The sequence below is a fragment of the Mesocricetus auratus genome, unplaced genomic scaffold, assembly GCF_017639785.1.
Source record: "Mesocricetus auratus isolate SY011 unplaced genomic scaffold, BCM_Maur_2.0 Super-Scaffold_100008, whole genome shotgun sequence".
Taxonomy (NCBI): domain Eukaryota; kingdom Metazoa; phylum Chordata; class Mammalia; order Rodentia; family Cricetidae; genus Mesocricetus; species Mesocricetus auratus.
The window spans coordinates 48,468,811-48,489,831 of record NW_024429192.1 but is presented as its reverse complement, the minus strand read 5'-3'; the positions used below and the strand labels follow the sequence as shown (position 1 = coordinate 48,489,831).

General features: G+C 38.7%; 1 protein-coding gene across 10 annotated transcripts in view; it reads left to right on the top strand.

The window, feature by feature from the left end:
* Zbtb20 (zinc finger and BTB domain containing 20) overlaps nt 1–21,021 on the top strand; it is a 730,935-nt gene that overhangs the window by 434,644 nt on the left and 275,270 nt on the right. For 2 of the 10 annotated variants that reach the window (XM_040750805.1, XM_040750806.1), the window contains exon 1: nt 12,010–12,945. The exons of the other annotated variants lie outside the window; for them this stretch is intronic. The gene's annotated coding sequence lies outside the window, so the exon portion shown is untranslated. Of the gene's footprint in view, nt 1–12,009; nt 12,946–21,021 lie in introns of those variants that run through there. 10 annotated transcript variants of the gene reach the window in all.

Genomic DNA, 21,021 nt, shown 5'->3' with positions numbered 1-21,021 from the left:
GTTCCCTGTGACTGGTAATATTTGGAATGCCTGAAAATAGCCTCTGTTCCAACTTATGTAGTCTCTACTCCAAAAGCAAATGCTATAACAGTCTCTCCACTCCGATTTTCAAACCTCAGGTGAGAGATTTTGGAAGCTAATTAGCATGCTAAGGAGTCTGTGGCATTTAGGTGAGTCACAATCACACAATCTAAGCAACAGGGAAAGAATCTTGTTGCTAGGAAGACTGGGGAGAATAGCTATTTGGTAGGCAACACTCACTAATCTGACTGTAATGACAAAAAATAAAAGGGAAATTAATGTGAGCTATAAAAACTAAAATATAATTTATGCAGAAGGTAGGCATAAGGTACATTACAAGATAACTAAAGCAATTAGATTGATAAATGAATGCTGATTGGATTCTGCTAGGGAAGAGCAGAGTCTGGAAAGCAGGAGGAACAGCCAGGCTCTACATAGTAAGTGGCCACTGCATTCCCAATTCTTTATTCTTGAGAGATAAGAGCTGAGGCTCATTTCTCCCCTACCAACTCAGACATGGTCAGTCCTTACTAAATTATAATAAATGGGTGGATATGATTCTAGTGCAAAGTCCAGGTACAAGTGAGCAAATCATGAGATACTAAAAGAGGAAACTGAAAATGAGGACTCCCTGAAACACTAAGGTTGAGGAATATTCTAATACTATTGTTACATACAGAATACTTTTTAGAACATATGGGAACCTTAGAAAGATGCAACAAGAAATAGCAGCTAAAGCACCAAGTTAGTAATTAGAGCTTGATATTTGAAAGCCAAGTTGTATTTCTGGGATTGGGTTTTTGTAACAGACAAATTTGTCAAGTGCCCATCTGAAGACGATTGCTGCCACTTGCTCCTCTTCCCTCTGTTCTGTTCTCTGTGGTCTCCCAGAATTTCCAGTTCTAAAAAGGGCTTTGCAAAAATGAGAAGTCATCCACTGCAGTTTATAGTTTACAATACTAGAAATTCATACTTACCTAGTTTCAGTTCTTGTTATGAGGATACCAATCAAGATGCTTCTGGTCAAACAGATTGTTAATTTCCATAATGAATTGATCCTCTTATCAGGTAATGACCTTCTTTGCTGCTAATGACAGTTTGACTTAATCAGTCTAATGTGGTTATGATTTTCATGGAATGCACTCTTCCAGCCCTGTCCTTTCAGCCTATGTGTGTCCTTCCAGCTAAAGTGAGTTTTTCTTAGGCGATGCTTGCTTAGATCTTGGTTTTGTTGTTAATGTTTTTTTAAATCCATTCAAATGCTCTATGTATGTCTTTTTGATCAGGGCATATGATTTATTTCTTCAAATATTAGCTAATGACTTACTGTGCCATTTTGCCAATTTCAGTGTATTTTGTATTTCCTCACCTCCTCTTTTCTTGTTTTCCACTGTGGTTTGATGTTTCGTTGTTCTCTTTGTATTGGTCCCTCTCTATCCCTCTCCTCCCCCCCACCTTCCTGTATCCTCCTTTTCTCCCCTCCCTCTCTGCTTCTCTAGATACCAACTATATCTCCAAACCTTTAGGTTTTTTACTTTTTAAATGTTGACAGTGTCTCACTAAGTTGCCCATGGTGACCTCTGACTGTGATCTTCCTGCCTTGGAAGTGGGGATTACAGTCCTGATTGCCTTTCTCTTTTTGTTGTATAACTACTATAGATTTTTATATGTTTTTGCCATGAAGCTTCCATTAAAAAATTAAAGTGCTCCCTTTAAACTCTTTAGACTAATAACATTTGCTAGATTACCATATTCTTGTGCTTCTCTTCTCTGCTCTTTCCGGTGTATACACTGACAAGTTATAATAGTTGTTTGTATGTTTCTGTCTTTTAACATCCTGGAGTTGAAAGTGACTCATATGCTTTCATTATAGTGTTAGTGATCTCCAGTATTTGGCCATTTACCTTTACCAGTGAGTCCTCCCTTTCCTCTGTTCTCAGTGCTTCAAGTTAGCATCCTTTCACTTCAGCTTTCTTGAGTGTTGTTTTAAGTCTGTCTAGTGTGATGAACTCCCTCAACCTAGGTTTGTCTGGGGAAATATTTACCGTATAACTTCCCTTATATTTCAGGACAGTTTTTCTGGCTACAGTGTTTTCAGTTAATTGTTTATTTCTACTCTCTTCTGGTCTGCCAAGTGGTATGAGCAAACTTTTGGACATCTTTCTTGAGCACGACAATTGTTTTTCTCTTGCTACTTTTTAAAATTCTCTTTGTTCGTTTACCAATTTGTTTATATAATGCCTTGTACATTTCTCTTTGGATCTAGTTGGATTTCTTTGACCTTTAAGAATATTTATGTCCCTCCCCAGATATGTTTTTCCTTCTGTTTCTTTAAATCACGCCCTCCCATCTCTGTCCTGCTTCTATCACGGCCATAATGTGTGTATGGCTCACTTCCTGTGAGTTTAATTAGTTCATTTTTAAATTTTCTTTTTCTTTTTGTTTTCTTAACTGCATAAATTTGAAGTACCTGTTTTCAAGGTCAGTGCTTCTTTATTTGACCAAGTCTGCTTTGAAACACAGCATCCTAGTGAATATTGCTGTAAGTTTTGTGTTCCTCACCTCCAGCAGTTCTTGCTTGTGTCCTGTACTGTTGCTGGCGTTTCCCTATGAACATCTCATTTTGATCATGTTTCCTTTTCCTGGTTTTCTTCAGTGGTCTTAGCTATTAGTCTATATTCATTTGCAAATCACCTAGTCTGTAAGACAACTGCTTTGAATTCTCCCTTAGTCAGCTCACAGTTACCGTGTCTTTCCAATTGGTTGATTCATTCTCTCTGATGTGTCATGCTTTCTTGATTCTTTGCATTCCTTACAAGTTTGCTTTGTAATCGTCTGTGTCTGGAGGAACAGCCATCCTCCCACCCCCGGATTGTATAGACTTGAAGTAACAGAGAATAACTTATTGGTGATCATTGCTTCATATGAGGGGACTTGGCTTTGCTGGTTACTCATAGCTATCTATGATATGAAATGGAAATGAGCTACACAGAAATTTTAAGATGAAGACCTGCTCCATTTCCTTCTTTCTTTCATGGAGAAAAAACCTTAGTTCTGCATTTTTCCAGATCTTTCAGAGAACTAGTTAGAAGGAGTCCCTTCTCCCTCTCCTTTGTTCCTAACTGCTCTCACAGAACTGGGGTCCACAGGTGAGACAAGGCTCTCAATGGGGCTAAATAGCAGCAACCCCAAAGAAGTTTTCAGGCAAGGCAGGAACCCAGGCAAAGAGCTGGACTGCCTAAACTTACTCAGTTTTCCACAGGAGAACTCAGGGTCTGTGTGGTCCTGTTACTGGTGAGTTAAGCTAGTTGGAGGAGGTAATGGTCCAGCTACAGTGACATAACTCATGTTGCCACAATTAATGTAACTGCTCTTACTCTATATCTTTTTAGTAGTTGTGTGCTTTTACTTCTACTTCTTAGCTAGATTCTGTTCGGAATCTGGGAAAAGTTGATAGGTAAAGTTTTATACTCTGCCATCCCTGTGCCTGTAAAATGTGCCAATGACTGGCTAAATAGAGTATTAAGATATGCAGCTACAGTAACTTAGCATTGCCAGCATGCCCACATAGCCATTTAATGTAACTAGCCTCTTTGGTTACATTAGAATATATCAGATTATTTGAGTTAAATAATGCTTCATTTTTGGCATTTATCATACTTAAATTACATGTATATGTATGTGTGTCTGTGTGAGTATATGAAGATGTGAATGCAGGTGCCAGAATGTCCAAAAGAAGGAGCAGCATCCCATGAAACTGTAGTTCCAGGCAGCCATGGCTACCCATTGTGGATCCTGGGAACTATACTTTGGGTCTTCTGCAAGAGCAGTATGCACTCTCTCTAGCCCCTAAACAGTGTTTCAGATTTTGACAAAAGAACTCCTATTTCATTTTAATTGGTTAAGCAGTTTATTTTCAGTAGCAGAATCTTAAAACAACCATGCTAAAGACTTACATTATTAATATTGACTCTTATAAGTTACTGTGCTGTTTAGATTTTTTTTTGTCAACTTGATACAAGCTACAGTTATTTAGGAAGAATGAACTACAAATGAGAAAAGTGCCTCCCTTGGATTACTATGTAGGCAATTCTGAAGGACGTTTTCTTGATTAATGATTGATGTGGAAGAGCCCAGGTCACTATGATGGTGCCAATCTGTACGGGTGGTCCTTGGTTATAAAGGAAAGCAGGTTGCACAACCCATATAGAGCAAGTCAATAAGCTGCATTCTCCCATAGCCTCTGCTTTAGTTCCTGCCTTGAATTCTCTCCATGATAAACTGTAAGATGAAATAAACCCTTTTCTCTGCAAGTTGCTTTTGCTTCTGGTGTTTTATCACAGCAACAGAAGCTAAACTAGGACAGTTGTCTACAAAATAAAGCAATATTATCTGTAGTTACTTTCAGTTCCAGTATTTTGTTATTTTTCAATTTAACTTAGCATATATTAATTAATGGAATGCTTACATAACACAAACTAATGAGGTAGAACATGAGTGGATGCACAGATTGAACAATGTGATTTTTTAAATGAAATTGCTCATAATATGATATGGTCAAGATTGAGATATGTATCCATAATACATCCTAGTTCCTTGGTTTTGGCATCTCATTTATATATATGGTTTATTCCAAAAAGGAGAAAAGCTCATTCCTTTTGTTAGTATCTCTAATTTCTAGATTTGGCAAACAAATCATGGTCTATGAACTATCACTTTACTATATATACATTTCTATATCATTAGAATATTCTAGAATTGTTAGATCATGCATCCACAAAGTAGTTCAGTACAATTAGAAAGCAAAAGAATTGTAATTATTCCTTTCTGGTTATTAGAAAGCTGGATTCTGCTGGGCGGTGGTGGCGCATGCCTTTAATCCCAGCACTCGGGAGGCAGAGGCAGGCGGATCTCTGTGAGTTCGTGGCTAGGCTGGACAAACCGCCTCCAAACCAATACAGAGAAACCCTGTCTCGTAAAACCAAAACCAAAAACCAAAACAAAACAAAACAAAAAAAAACCAGAAAGCTGGATTCTGAATATCTTGGAATTATATAAGGCAATGGGTGAGAACAGGTAAAAACAGCTGCCAAGGCTGTACAGCCAGCTTCCTTTGCATATTACAGTTTCCACTGCACTTGTTACTTACAACTTCAACAGAGAACAAACCATCTTCCATATATGACCATCCCTTATTCCCCATCTAAATAGCAGTTAGCTATCGATTTTGGTATCAACAGGAAAATAAAAAGTATAGTGGATAAATGGAATGCCTGCAACAAGTCAGGCTGCATAAGCTGTGATGCAGTGAGAGAATAGTTCAGGCTCTGGTTTGCATTAGAAGGGGAAGTGAAGAAAAGAGGAGGGCTCTTCTATCAAGCCAATCCATGAACCTCAAACTATGAGCCCAACAGGTGTAAAGAAACCAGCAATTTTGGTAGGTGAGTAAATCATTCTAATTACGGCAACCTAGAAACTTGTTTGCTTGGTTGCACTAGAATTTTCTGCTTTTGAAAAGTATCAGAAGGGAGAACAGATCTTTATAAATCTTGAAAGAGGCTCTCTGGCTGTGGCCAATTAGATTTCTTTCTTTACCTAAGCCTTTCTGGGTCATAAATGAATTATATTCATGCCTTGTTCCATGATTTTCTTAGTAAAAATAATTTGCATCTGAAGCCTAGGAAAATGTTTGGCCTGCACAGTTGAATGTTTAAACAGGTGTGTGCTGCCCTGGTCTGGCTAAGGAAGGTAGTCCTCTCTGTAGAACCCTGCCATTAGGAGAGTGTTTCTCATGCCAGCTCTTGGGAGCTCATGAAGAAAGACTCAGGTGATACTTAAGTCTTATTACCTGGTTACTAACCCACTTTCCTCCTTCCCCTCTGTGTTCTCATGAAGAAATTGATTTAATAGTTTCAAGATATTATTAAATGCATTCTACATTAATATTATATGTCCTCTTTGAATCCAAGTGGCAATACAATAGAATTTCATTTTATAAATAACACCTTTCAAGCTAACACCACAGGGCACAGTACAAAAGAATCAAAATAGAACACAAATGCTGTAATCAAATGCAGACCCCAGGAAGGCTGATTAAAAAGGCATGTTGCTAGTAAGAGCAACCGACAGGGTAAGTATAGTGGGTCATAGCAGAAAAGCCAGCTGAACAGAAGGGCAAACTAAAATAAAATGGACTTGCCAGCCTGTTTCACAGGGATTTATGATGCTCTGTTTGCATCGTCTCCTCTCAGCTCAAGAACTGAATGTGAGAGGTATATGAAGGCAGTATGGAGGGAGGGCTTCAATGTAGGACCATTATGTTTTCCCTGGGTACTTACATGTAACACAAACAAAAGACAACCTTAAATATACCCATCTGCATCTGACAGAGATGCCTGCAGAATGATTGTGAGAGAGGAGCGGGAGTGTCCTAAAAGTCTTGCCTTGCCTTGTTATTGTTGGTTTTCAGAAAGCATGACTTGAAACAAGATCTATTCTATTGCAGTGAAATGAGTACAACTTGTGACCAGGCCTAGGTAAAGATAGGTGTGTGGGTGAGGTATGTGTTTTTTGCCCTGAGCCTCCCCGAAGTACATTTTCTTTAGCACTCTACTGATCCACTTAGAATCTGTGTTCTGATATCTGCAACAATCAAACAATTCTCTCATGTCAGAGGTTTCTGTTTTTAAACTCAACTTTATTTGCAAAATAAATATTTCACAAATGAATTAAGAAATCAAGCAAAATAAGGGGGTTGTGTTTGAGTATACATCCCTACCTATATCTAAAGCTAGTTCTAACAGCAATCATCAAATGTCTTTAGCACATAAACACAATCAGTCACTCACTGGTGCTTTTTTGTTTAAAATAGTGAAAATATCAAATGTAGGAGAGTAGTTATAGGTAAAACCTAGAATATATGGACTTATAGCTAGGAGAGAGAAAGAAAACATGAGAATTAAGACTACTTTATGCCTTTCTCAAACTTTGGATTATTTGCAATGATTCCTAATAATCCATATCGTTGAAATTCTGGAGTCACAGAGTTAGAGCAATACTTTAATGTTTCTGTATGTCCTTTCCTTATGTAAATTATAAACATTTAAATACATATGGGCAGCACTTGGAGAGAAGGGTAATTGTACAAATATCAAGACTGTGATGACTTTTAAAAACTAGTGCTGTATAGGTTTTCATTTAGTGGCCTCCTATTTTCCTTTATTCCGACAGTCCTTATCCAACAATGCAGAAGGAGTCATTTTATTAGTGAACATAAATAAAAATGCAATACATAGATTGTAATCTCCAAAGTTAATTATTTCATGAAATGTGTGAGCAAATAATAATACCTTGTCTGTTTCCACCTGGTTTTCTATTGCTGTGATAAAAATGCCATGACCAAAGGCATCTAAGATAACAAGAGTTTATTTGTGCTTAGAGATCCCATGTTAACCCCAGTAAGGGAACAGTTAACTGGAAGTGGGGAAAGTCTATAAACTCTCAACTCCCAACCCCCATGATGTACTTCCTCCAGCAAGTCTGGATCTCCTAGAGGTTCCACAGCCTTGCCAAACAGTCACCAGCAGGGAACCAAATGTTCAAATACATGAGCCTATGGGAGACATTATTCATTTGAATCATACCAATATATTACCTTTAAAGTCTAAATTTATCCTTCCTTCCTTTCTCTACACTAATGTATGACTCTTTTAAGTATTTTCCTTTACCATTTCTCAGGCTGTGGCTACAATCAGATTAAGTATTTTCCTTTTCCCACTGGTATGAAGGTATTTTGTCAGCTCAGAGTCCAGTAGACACACAGCAGAAGGAATAGAACTGCCTTTCTGGTTTCATTTACTCTTTCATTGTGCCTTATTTCTTCAAGAACTGGCCTTCTTTCCTTTGCATAGCTTCTCTAACATTCTTATGTGTAGTACATACCATTAATCCTGTGCTCCAGCAAAGGACAGATAGCAACACCATTATCTGGTCTCCACCCATTTCTATCACACATCATAGTGGCACACAGACATCCTAGGAATATATTTAGTTACCACCCAAAAGTGCAGGTACACAACAGTTCCTATGGAGAAACTCCCTGGCACTTGTCTGGCATTCAGTAGACAATGCCTATGCATTGTTCAACAGGGTCTAGATCCAAAATCAAAAGGGGATTTGTGTGTGTGTGTGTGTGTGTGTGTGTGTGTGTGTGTGTGTGTCCATACAGATCAGATTAAGATTGGGACTGGAAGTTAGATGAACAAAATATTTTGAGAATTTTGTATTAAACAGAAAGGCAGCAAAAAAAGTAACGCTATATACTATCTAAACATATAGCTTTAAAGATCCACATTTAGAAAGATTTTATTTGAGTTCACTGAGAATTTGTTATTGTAAGCTATAGATAAAGCAAGCCACAAAAAAAAATCTGGATTCAGATATAATTTGTTGATCTTGGGAAAGGTGTCAAAACCCAATAATTATATAATGTGAATTTGTAAATTATTAATAGTGATAGTCATCATATATTAAGAATTCAGTAATCTTCAACACTAATCTTTGGATCCTCATAGCAATACAGATAGATACTTTAACTCTTTCTTACAAATGGAGAGAAGCAATGGCCTCCCAGGTGATACATCTAGAAAATTTCAGACAAAAGAAAATTGAACCTAGATCTTCCTGTGATCCCCAACTCTTAACAACCACTGTGCTTCCAAAAATTAGGCAAATTACAAGTTACCCTGGGAAACAAATAGGGCATTTGCTGTCAATCAGAGATTGGGGGTGGAGATGTGTTAGAATAAGTAACATGTTTATTAACACATCTTGAGATATTTCCTGCACAGAAAACCTATTACTTTTACTTAACTACATATGGATAAGCTAAGTGAACACTGGTGATGAAATTCCCAGAACCTAAGTGTTAACAGAGTATCTAAAACGCAGCAGCCTTTATTCAGGGCCGAGTTGAAGGCAGATGAAATATTAACAGCAGTTCTAGCAGCAGAAAATGAAATATGAGATCCTGTATCAGAAATTATTAGTAACCTGTTAAAAGAAATGCTGAAAAATGGCAGTTACCAAATTAAAACTGGGAAACAGAGCCCAAATGGGAAATTTCAAAAAGTTTGGAGGAAAATAAATGACAGATTGTCCTCTTGGCTCTTATTACTATGCCATCCTAAATCCTACTTGGCAATGGATGGTGGAGGTGAAATAAGAACTGCACCACTGCCAGCCCTGGTCCTCAGATTTGTAGTCCTAAGTGTCTGTGATAGTGTCTGGTACTGATTGGAAAAGTAGTTGGAAGTTGATAGCATTTGAGCTTTATCTAAATTGAAGAGCCTGGAGACTCTTATTATGAAAGGCTTCCTCTCATTTGTGAATTGGCCCCTTTGCTCCACTTTTGGATGGCTGGCTTCCTCCATGCAGAGCTACACTAAATGTTCTACATGGGAAAGCTATTCTCCTTAAATGCCTTCAAATTTAAAGTATCTATTTGAATATGTGCATGTTTATGACTCAAAATATCTAATATCAAAAAGAAAGAGGGGATACAAATAGAAAATACTCAGCAGTAAATAAAGGAGAAATATTTTTCCTTCAATAACTGAGAGCAGAAAAATTATTATATGCAGAGTTGTTAAGCATTTGATGCCAGAGGGGAGAAAGAGGGAAATGAGCTATAGAACCATAGAATCTTAGTGTTGGCAGAGGCAGCAGAGTTCATGCAGTCCTACCCTATCATTTTTCAATGAAGAGACTGAGACATAGGGAGTTAAGGGACTTGACTTGCCCAAGACACAGAGTTGTTTACTGACAGTCATGCCAAAAACATTTCCCAACTCCCTATACAGAACTCTGTATTTCAGCATGCTGCTACCATTCTCTACTGAAAATTCACACTAATACAGCTTGAAACAGAAAGAGGAATTCAACAGCTGTGGAGACCAAGGGGCAGGATGATTTCAAGGTGGAAATTGGGATTGGAAAAGAAAAGAGAAAGAGGATGACTATCTGTTGTGACTCCTCAGACAAGCTTTTGTAAGCCATTTGGTATCGTTTTGCTCTCTCATGCCTCTCCATCAAATAGAATGAAAAGAAACATACTTGTTTGTAGTAACTAAAGTTTGCATGTGTTCAGATTGGATTTGCTTGGGGGATTCTGCATACAAGCTATCTCCAGATGTAGACGGGTTCGTAGGAAGCATGCTTACTCGTTACTACTTGCTGACTTTCTTTAACTGTGAAATGCTTCCCTGAATCCTCAAGTTGGTTTCTGGGGAAGGATGGTTCCCGTCCATGGGACACTTCTGAAAATGAAAAATCACTTTAAGATGTAAAAATTATCTTCTCTTAGTCCTTGATTTCTTACAACCTCAGGAAGGACTGAACCATTGTAGAAATTTTCCTCAGCTTTGTGACTTAGATGAAATAATTTTCTGTTTTGTAAACATGGAGTAATTTATAGCAAACCAGTACAGAAGAAACAATGAAAATGTTTCCATAAGCTCCCCTGTGAAACAACAGTGCAAGTCCCTGAGACCAGTTCGATCTCTTTCAGAGTAGAGCAACCAGAGAGGAGAGAGTCAACAACATGATGAAAACTACAGATGGAATGCTTTGCATGAAAAACGATTATGTACAAGAGGGCTCAGGAGAGGATGGGAGTGGAGTTGGAAAGGAGAGGCCACTGAAACAAGAGAAGATATGCTTGACCAGGTCTAGTAAAATATTCCCTGCCACAACCACTGTTCCATGAAGAGATTGAGCCAAGAGGCCTGAATAAACTAACCTGAAGTTCACTGTTGCCATTATTGTGGGAGGCATCATGGAGAGCACATCCGGACTTGTGTTACACAGTAATCGCTGCTGGGTGTCAGCATTCATCAGCCAGATGGTCAGACCCACAATTAATCAATTAGGTTGGGACGATCAACTGGACTAAGTTTTCCCCTTTGGTAAAAAACACTCATCATGTGGTCAAGGCCAATAACACTTTTATACTGTTGCTTTTGGAATGGCTTCCAAAAATTCTTCTTCCTTTTTAGGCCTCTAGTTACTGGATACCGTCAGGTTTTGACAACATAGATTCCCCAAATCAAGGTTTTCACATAATAGATCATCAGCATTCTGTGTTCACATGTAATGGTTAATATCCCATACAAAAACAAGCTCTCCAAGCAGCATGCTAAGCAGAACACTCAACTTATTTGACTGTAGCTTTTCTGATGGTTCTACTCATTCCAGTGGGACAACAATGCCAGAGTTTCTTTTAGTGGGCACTCATGGAGGTGATATAATGATCTAGGAATAGTAGTAATAATAATAGTTAGTCTTTGGTGTGTTCATCGTTGGACAGACACAGCTATGACAAAAATGGATAAACATCAACTCAGCCTTTGTAATACTTCAGGTAGGATAATACTGCCACTCCCCTTTCAAAGAGAAGGAAGCAGACTAGGAAATTCATTGAGTGGATGGTAGGAGTCTTGAAGGGATTTGCTACTATGGGATAAAAGCTACAGAAACTGTCTTTTGTATTTTCCTAACACACACACTTGTGCACCTGAGGGATAAAAGCTAGGAATGTGCTTCATGTGTCTCCTTCAAGCTTCCATAAAGTTGTCCTCTAATGTTTCTCTACTCCATTGACTCATTCTGTTTCCCACACCGTACAATTTTAAACCATCATACTTGAGATAGCCTTTCCCCTCTTATGCTGATAATTCCGACTGTCCATTAAGATATGGTATCTTGGTGTCTTTCAGTCTGGTTTTTTTTTTTTTTTTTTTTTGGTTTTATGAGACAGGGTTTCTCTGTATTGTTTTGGAGGCTGTCGGTCTAGCCTGGCCTCGAACTCACAGAGATCCCCCTGCCTCTGCCTCCTGAGTGCTGGGATTAAAGGCGTGTGCCACCACCGCCCAGCTCTTTCAGTCTGTTTTAGATAGCTTTTTATCAGTTGACTAGTAGGGCAGTTTGTCGCTCTATCACTGATTTACTTTTTCAACTTGAATTTTTCCCCTCCTTTCATTTTGGCTTACCTCTAGCCATTTTATAGTATACAGTACAGGAATGATGTTTGAGAATCCTGGGGGTAGGGAAGTCCACTTCCTAACAGAGGCTGCTATACTAAATTTGTGTAGAAATATAGACACAGTGCAGTAGCTCCTGTGTGTGTACCATTGAACTCACTGTGTCTCTTTTCTCTTAACTCTTTCCTATTGTCAGCCTTGATGTAGAGAGTGCTTCTCTTACATGCTGCTTGGGCAGCTTATGTAAGGATACAGTCAGCCCAAAAGTCCACCCTTAATGTATCAGTTACTCTTAGTTACAATTCCATTACATTATGGAATACACTACTTCTCTAAACAACTGCTGTGCTTTGCTTGTTTTGTTTTGCTACTTAGCAATTGGGAAACCATATCAGAATGCTTAAACAGTGTAGTCTATAACCACCTGTTTTTACCTGAATTTACAGCACATGGAGTAAGTGGGTACTCAGCAGTATGAAGCAACATGCTTTAGCCTTCAGAGTCTGTTTTTCTCTTATGATGCTGCTATTCTTTCTGCAGTTCTGTATTCTTTACCCCAGAGCTGATGAGGCTCTTTCATTGTGACCTGCAGTGTCCTGCATATTGCACAGTTGAGTCCTGCCATCCAGGCTGCCTTTCTGCTTCATTTTGCTCCTGACCTGCCCCCCCCCCCCCCACACACACCCCAATGCTATTCCAGGCCTGGCCTCTCATGACCAGAGACTGCTGACTCATCCTGGCCTGTGCCAAGCTGTGCAGTCGCTTAGTGATGTGGACAGGAGTCGAAGGACTAGAATGAGCTCACAGAACTCATTTCACTTGTTGCTTACGGTACAGTCCAGCATGAGCTGGAAATGTAGGAACCTCAGCCTCCCGAGCAGAAAGAGTAAGTAGATTAAACACAACTGCATCTTCAAGTCCTCAACAAGCAGGGGACGATGGTGGGTGGGGGCTTGCTTATCATGGCTCATGGCCGTGGCTAGGGTATTCCGGGTCATTAGGAGTTTCCCTTTGTCCTCTTTTCTCCTCTGCTCCACAGTTGCACCCTTCCCCCCCCCCTCCCTGAACTTCCCTTCTGAAAATGTCCGGATGGTAGAGCAATGATCTGGGCAGAAATGAAATTTTGTTAATAAGCAGCCTCCGCATGAAACCGTGGAACACAGACTGCTGAAACTGCTTAGTGTAGCCTGTCTACTGGGAACTCACATGAACTTCCCAACAGAATTCAAGGACACGAGAGAAGCTTCCCCACCTTTCTTTCTGGATTCTCTTTTTCTTTCTGTTTTAAAGAGGTGGTTTCAGGAGACATGGCTGCATTCTGGTATGGTGCAAAGTTTTCCGTCCGGAGACAATAATGTACATTCCTCTGGCAGGACGGGATAGGTTCTTTTTTTTTTTTTTTTTTTTTTTTTTGGTGTGTGTGTTTCTCTTGCTGTTGTTTATTTATAAGACATTTCCTCTCAGTTAGTGGAAGTTAGATCGTAAGAGGCTCCAGTGATTTTCCTTCCACCACCCCCCCTCCCTAATTTCTGTGCTTCAGCACTCTGGAACACTGTGAACTCAACGAACTAATCAGAGCAGGGAGCTTAACAGCCAGGCCTGGACACTCTCAAGAGACTGTGTGCTGATCCTCAGCCGTCACTCCCTGGATCAGGAACCACAGTCCTGGTGAGTGGTGAGGTTCCAGAATTTGATGTAGCAAGGATTCTATTCTTGGTGTCTCTGAGGCAGGCAGGAAATAAGGGGTATTTTAAAAATTAAAAAAAAAAAAGCCTGTCAAACAATCAGAGTGATGGAGATTTTAGTGTGTACAGCTGAAGTGCTCTGGACGATGGTAGAGCCTGGAGCCTCTGCTTAGGAGCAGTCTGCAGGTATAGATTTTGTGCTGCCACAGAGGGCTGTCAGCCTTGACATGCCTAGCAAACATGCTTGTGGGAGGAGGAAGGTAGGTGAGTGACGGGGGCAGGGAGGAAGAGCTCAGGGTGGTAGGAGGGGGAAGTGAAAGTGGGAATAATTACTCCTGTGAAGTTTCCCTCTGCTAACTTTTGATGCATTTCTGCTCCGAGCAGCCGTGCCATGCACACAGTGCTTACATACCTAGCTAAGCCAGACAGACAATCTGTAGTAGCTGTATGCTACAAAAGCGTTGCTGGTGACCTCGCTTTAGAGATCACCTCTGAAAGTCCCGGTTGCTCTTAACTGTTAGGAACCTATCCCCATCTGACCTTAGGAAACATCATGTGGCACACCCTATTCTTTATTCTTCTGCATTCATGGTGCCGAGCAGAAGAATGCAGTGAGAATCCATATATGGTTCCAGGGAAATTCATCATCTTGTCAAAGGAAACTGATGATTGTCCTCACAATATTAAACCCAAATATAGCATTGTCCTCAATATAAGAGACCAACTGAATGGGCTCTAGGAAGTTGTCAAAGGAATGGAATGGGGTGGGGATGTAGCCTGTCTGATATGTCATAGCCGGTAGGACCTTCCATATCTTCTTGGTGATGCATAACCTCCCTGGGTATGTCAGGTGGAATGAGGTTTTGTCTTCTGCTGTCGGATCCCTACTTTAGTTGCTGTTCTAGAGATGCTCGATTTTGCTGTGCTTTCTCATCTTTCTGAATTTAAGAGTCTGGCATGTTCTAAAAATATTGAATGGGGGAAAAAAAGAGAAAACAAAACAAAACAAAAAACCCATTGTGGCCATAAAGTTATTTGACTGTGTGGCATCATCTGAAGTGAATTGCTCTTTGGAGAAGGGAAGGAGTCTTTGATGTTCCCAGTATGGTCCTCATAGGCTAAAACTTCCCAGAACCACAACCCAGCCTAAGGGGCACTCACTTGATGTCTTTAAATATTTGGAAAGAGATGCTCTTTTACTGTTTTAGTTGTCTTTGCTATTAACACATTGCTAGTAGATTCCTTCTAGGGCCAGAATGCATTAATAATAGTTGACTTTATAGATGTGTGTCATGTGTGTCTGTTATGTATGTGCATGTACCTTTGTCTAAACTGGTACAGTGATTGAATATATAACATTGATACTTAACTTTGGAATTTTTCTTTCTATTTTGGTTGATTTGGTTTCTTAACCACAGAATTCATGCATGCTCCTATGTCCCAAGTTCCCTGCAGATACTAAATACTGCTACAGCAGTCATCCTGAGGTTTGTCAGTGACCTCTAGAACAAACATGACTTTTTAGCACTATTCCTATAGTTTCCAAGTCTCATCAAATTCATTAGCTGATAATGTAAAAGGAAGCTGCTTCAATTAAGTAGGGGCAGAATGGGAAAGCCTGGCATGGTATAGATTATATTCCTATTGGTCCATGTTAGTAATTACTGCACTACTCATATGGACAATGTATTGTGGGACATTTTTTTTTTTTGGTTTTTACGAGACAGGGTTTCTCTGTATTGTTTTGGAGGCTGTCGGTCCAGCCTGGCCTCGAACTCACAGAGATCTGCCTGCCTCTACCTCCTGAGTACTGGGATTAAAGGTGTGTGCCACCACCGCCCGACCTATTGTGGGACATTTTTTATCTTGTCATTTTCTTAAAAACTGAACAAGAAAATGGTGCTAAATCTTTCAAACATGAATTCGGATGGTGGTGGCAGCGCAGGCCTTTAATCTCAGCACTTGGAAGTCAGAGGCAGGTGGATCTCTGTGAATTTGAGGCCAGCCTGATCTACAAAGCAAGTTTCCAGGACAGCCAGGACTGTTATAAAGAGTAATGCTGTCTCATGAGATAGATAGATAGATAGATAGATAGATAGATAGATAGATAGATAGATAGATAGATAGATAGATGTACCTTAAGAAATGTACCTATCGCTGGGCGGTGGTGGTACACGCCTTTAATCCCAGCACTCGTGGGAGGCAGAGGCAGGCGGATCTCTGTGAGTTCCAGGCTGGTCTCGTCTGACAGCCTTCAAAACAATACAGAGAAACCCTGTCTCGTAAAAAAAAAAAAGAAAAAGAAATGTACCTATGTAGTAGCTTGTGGCTTTCTCTGTTAATATTCCCAACTGAACAGACTTGAGGGAGAAACTCAGTCTGTATGGGCTACATTGAAGACAGCTGGGTCTATTAACACTTAGGAACAGTTTATTCTCAAAAACTGACTGTACATAAAAATTTGTAAGCAACTTTAGGCAGAGAGTATAAACACACTTACCTAACATTTTGTCCCGAGAAATTATATTTTACAAATCTAATCTGCTAGAGAGATTTTTCTTATAGTTGCTAAGATCTAGAGTTCTATATGGTCATAAAAATTGTCTTGGTGAGTTGATGTATATAAGAAGTTAGAATTTGATTAATATATACTTTGTTGTAGGGAAAATGATGCCTTTGTATAAGCTGTCATAGCATGGTCATATTCATATTATCTGGCTTTTTCTATTTCTATATAATAAGCCTTTATAGCATACTATAACTAGTTCAGGTTTTCAGTGTTCATATGAGAGGTTTAATTTCGTTCAATTAATGAAGATTCGTGTTTTAAAATACATTTTTGCAAACAAATTTTAGATGGGATCATTTTCTATATGTTATATTCATTTAATTAGGCAGTAACAATTATACACAAGTGAAATTGCTAAATAGCCAGATTGTGATTGCCCCGTTAAGAAATTATTCTGTCTTTTCTTACCCTTTTGGTGGAGCTAATACTAAGTGAAGAAGTTGTTCTATTTGTACAGAAATGTTTGGGGGTGTTTTCTGTGATTCTCTAGGTAAGACACATATTCTATATGTTATAAGAAGTTTTGGAACATATATATTATTGAGTATGTATGTTAACTTATAAATGTATGTAACTTATATGTGCAAAAACCTGTTCTTATTTATTTATTTTGGTTTTTCGAGACAGGGTTTCTCTGTGGCTTTGGAGGCTGTCCTGGAACTCGCTTGGTAGTCCAGGCTGGCCTCGAACTTACAGAGATCCGCCTGCCTCTGCCTCCCGAGTGCTGGGATTAAAGGCGTGCACCACCAACGCCCGGCCTGTTCTTATATTTTTAAAATGTGATTTTACCTAGATTTCCTTGACTCTGAATTCCAAAAAAATTTTAAACTGACCATAAACAGAGCTAAGCTGACATTTTATCACATTGATAACACATAACAGTTCATACAGAAATTTATGAATACTATCTGAAAATTGTCTGATCTGTTAACTGGTAAATTTAGTTATTATCCTTTATTCAATATAGATAGCACATTGTAAACCTAAATTCTATTCTGCAGAACTTCAAAATTAAGTAGAAAGAAATTAAATAGCTAATAATTAAAATTGAGAATATATCTAATGAATTCAGTTTTGTAAGAATTAATACATATACAAATGACTTATTTATTCTCTCTCATTCCTCAGGTGTTTAATTGTGTATTAAATCCCTTAATACTGCACTTACATGGTAGTGTCAGAATATAATTTCCCAGATATCCTTACAAGATATGCAATCAATCAAGTCACACTTTTTCTGTGAAGCTTTCCATGATAAACCAAGCTAATGATGATGTGACACTGATAACATTTTCAAAGGCAGCAGTCATCAATTACCTTATGATGCCTTGAATTAGAAATCTCTGTATGGACAGAGGGTGTCATATTTTATGTTTGTGTGTTTCTTTCCATTTTAAACAGTGTCATATTGCCTCAGTCTTAATGAAGGAGCTAGAGGATCAGTGGGTAGGTAGTGAATGAATGAATATTTGTATTCATTGGCAGTGGGTATCTCTTGCTTGCTTTAATGGCAGAGCATGTCCAGCAAACAAGTCACCAGATTTTTGTGTGTCTTCATCTCCTTATTAGATCTTCCAAGAGATGAAACTGTTCAAGACATATGCTGAGGTAGTTTGTCTGTTCCCACAAAGGTTGGGTCATCTCTGATAGGACAGGGAGGTCTTCAATTTACAGTAGTTCCCTTCATCTTCTAGTACTTGTGTAGGTAGCCAAATACCTAACTCGTTTTGCTCATGTAGTCTGAACATACCATACTACCTGTAATGCTCCATGTTAGCTAGAGCATCTCCAGGCTATCATGTTTGCTTATAGTGATTCAGTGGTTCTTACTTTCCTCAAGATCCACATGTGAGAAGCCAGGCTGGTGGGAGATGCAGAGTCGCATGAATACTGGCTGGGAATACTGCGAACTGGACAGGAGAGGTAGGGCAGATGAGCAGCAGCACAATAAAGAGCAGGGCAAGAGGACAGGCAGCCGAATCATTTGCACTGTCTTAACAAGCACTAATTAAATGCCCTGTTTGATGTAAATAATAGCTGAAAAGATCCAAGTTCAATTGTTTCTGATCAATGAGGAGAGAAATTGGTAGATTCACTTGGTGCTGTTTCAGTTATTAAGCCACAGCCCATTGAGACATCGTTCAAGAAGGGGCATCAATTGAGTCAGTCTCTAGTGTGCCATTTGCTGTGTCCTCATTCCAGTACCCTGTATGATGCCCTGATATAATAAGGCAAACAATAAGTGCCTATACTATGAATAGAGATAGTAAACAATAACTAAAAAAATGTATAAAGTGGATTTTAATCTTAACTATTAGTGGTCAATCAGCCTGACAATCCCCAACCAGTACTTGATCCTGCTCTCTGAAAATGATTTTCCAAGACTTTTAAAGTATCCATGTGTGACATATAAGTGGGATATTCATTTTTTGTATTTTGTCTCTGTACTCACTAGTAAACTGAATTCCTAGATGTAAGCATCCAGGGGGAAAAAGAAAAGTTATTCCCATAATGAATGATTAACTCTTGAACAATGTAAAGTTAACTCTGTAGACAAACAGAAAACTAAAATGTTTTGTTGGTGAATTTGTTCTTTGGGAGTTAACACATAGAGGACATTTCCAGTAACACAAACTTGGCACCAAAAACCTGTTCATCCTCAAGCTACAAATATCACATTCACCTTCCAGTTCCTTCTGGCACAATTTGTAGTATGATGGCCTCTTGGGTAGTCTATACAAATGACTATGAGGGACAAAATTGTATGAGTGCCTAATCCACTTTTGAAAATGAAAGAAAAGGATCTATTTTATGAAAAGCAGCAAATATGGAAGGATATAAATTGTAATAAAAGATATTAGCACCTTCACCTCCTGCTAATTGCCTCCCTAGTCAAGAAGAACAAAATACAGTAATAAATGTTACAGCTACATCATGATCAGAGTACAAAAAATTGTTTCTACATTTCAATAGCAAATTTTAAAAAAGAACAAACCAGGTAGACTTAATTTAGGCTTCTAAATTAAGGGACTCATCTGCTTCATTTTTCTAAGAAAAATAATGGTACCCATTTGACTGACTTGCCAGTGTTTTGTTTTTTTTTTCTTTTTTTTTTTTTAGGATCAGAGTACAAAGTCTGTTTCTCCATTATAATCACTAAGCATAGTTTTAGCATTCATTCTTTTTTCATTCACAAAATAATTTTGAATCTGTACTCCATCAATTTTTATTATAGAAGCTAAATACTAGTTGATAAACAAATAGTCATTGAGGAGCTCAAACTACATAGCTGACACTCCTCCAGGGCTGGGGATTCCAGAGTACATGCACAAAGAGAAGTCTCTATTCTCATATTATAGGCTGTCTAGGAGAGGCACATAAGGAAATTCATGTGGAAAGTGCATGGCTTGTTAGTGTTAAGTGCCTGTGGAGAACAGTGAATCAGGAAAGAAATATGGGGCTTAGGTTGTCCTTTTAAATTGCATGGGGATCATATTTGAGACAAGACTTCATTGGAAGCAAACTTTGTTAACATCTGTGCATGTACATCTTCAATGGAACCATCTAGTGCAAAGGACTTGGACAAGAATAGTGTGGTTAAGCATAGAAGTTTAAAGAGAATTGTAGTCACTATGGGGACATGAAGGAGAGACCATGGAAAGGTTGGTCAGCAACTGCTGTTACAGTTAATTTGGAGCAAGAAACTCTGATGTACAATGTACTATTAGAACAATAGGTGACTATACATAACAGTAAGTTACTATATATTTCTAAACGCCGTAAGAAAGAACTTTAAGTTTTCTCACATAAAGAAATGATAATTAGTTAAAAGGTGAATATGTTTAGCTTGATTTAATCATTTTATGTATGTATTGTATATATATATGTAATACATATGTACACATATATAGTTACTGAGACATCACATACCCCATTGGTATATACAGTTTTATGTTTTTGTGCAGATTACGAAAATAAATTTAAAAATGAAATCATTCAAATTTACATAGATAAAATTATATGCAGTGTACAAAAATGAATATTCCAGGGAAGCCTGAGTGATAGCAAAGAAAACTCTATAGCAGGATCAGATGGAAAGTAGAAAAGTGGTAGGGATGAATAATGAAGGCAGTGTGAATCTGATCACTTAATCCAGGAGCATACAATGTGAAGATGATAGCTCTGTTACCAACCGTACAAAGATTAAGTAGGGTGTGGCCTTAAATTCACCAATGCAGAAGGGACAGATAGAGAATGAGCTTGAGATAATGTCATATACTGATAACTTTACTGAAGGATGTTCAAAGAAAGTTAAAAGGCTCCAAATACTGTGCAGCTCAGAGTACCCTGGAGTAAAACATCAAGGAAACCATCACAGAGAAGGTAACAAATCCATGCTGACTATGAAGGATTTTCTCAGACAGCCAAAGAGGAGGAAAGAACTTGGTGACAGGATGAGCTGGGGCAAAGGCTCTTAAGTGGGGAATGGATGAGGTAGAGTGTCACTGATGTTTACTTGTGCAGTGAGGAGAATGGTGCTGTGTATGTTAGCAGGGAACAATCACGGTGGCCTTGATTGCCGTTCAAACATGCTTTAACTTCTTGCAGCATTTTGGGGAGCCATTAAAAGGATTCAAGTAGAAGTTAATAATCATTGTGTTACAGAAGATCATTCTGGCAGCAGAAAGTAAAGGATAGATTGTAGGAA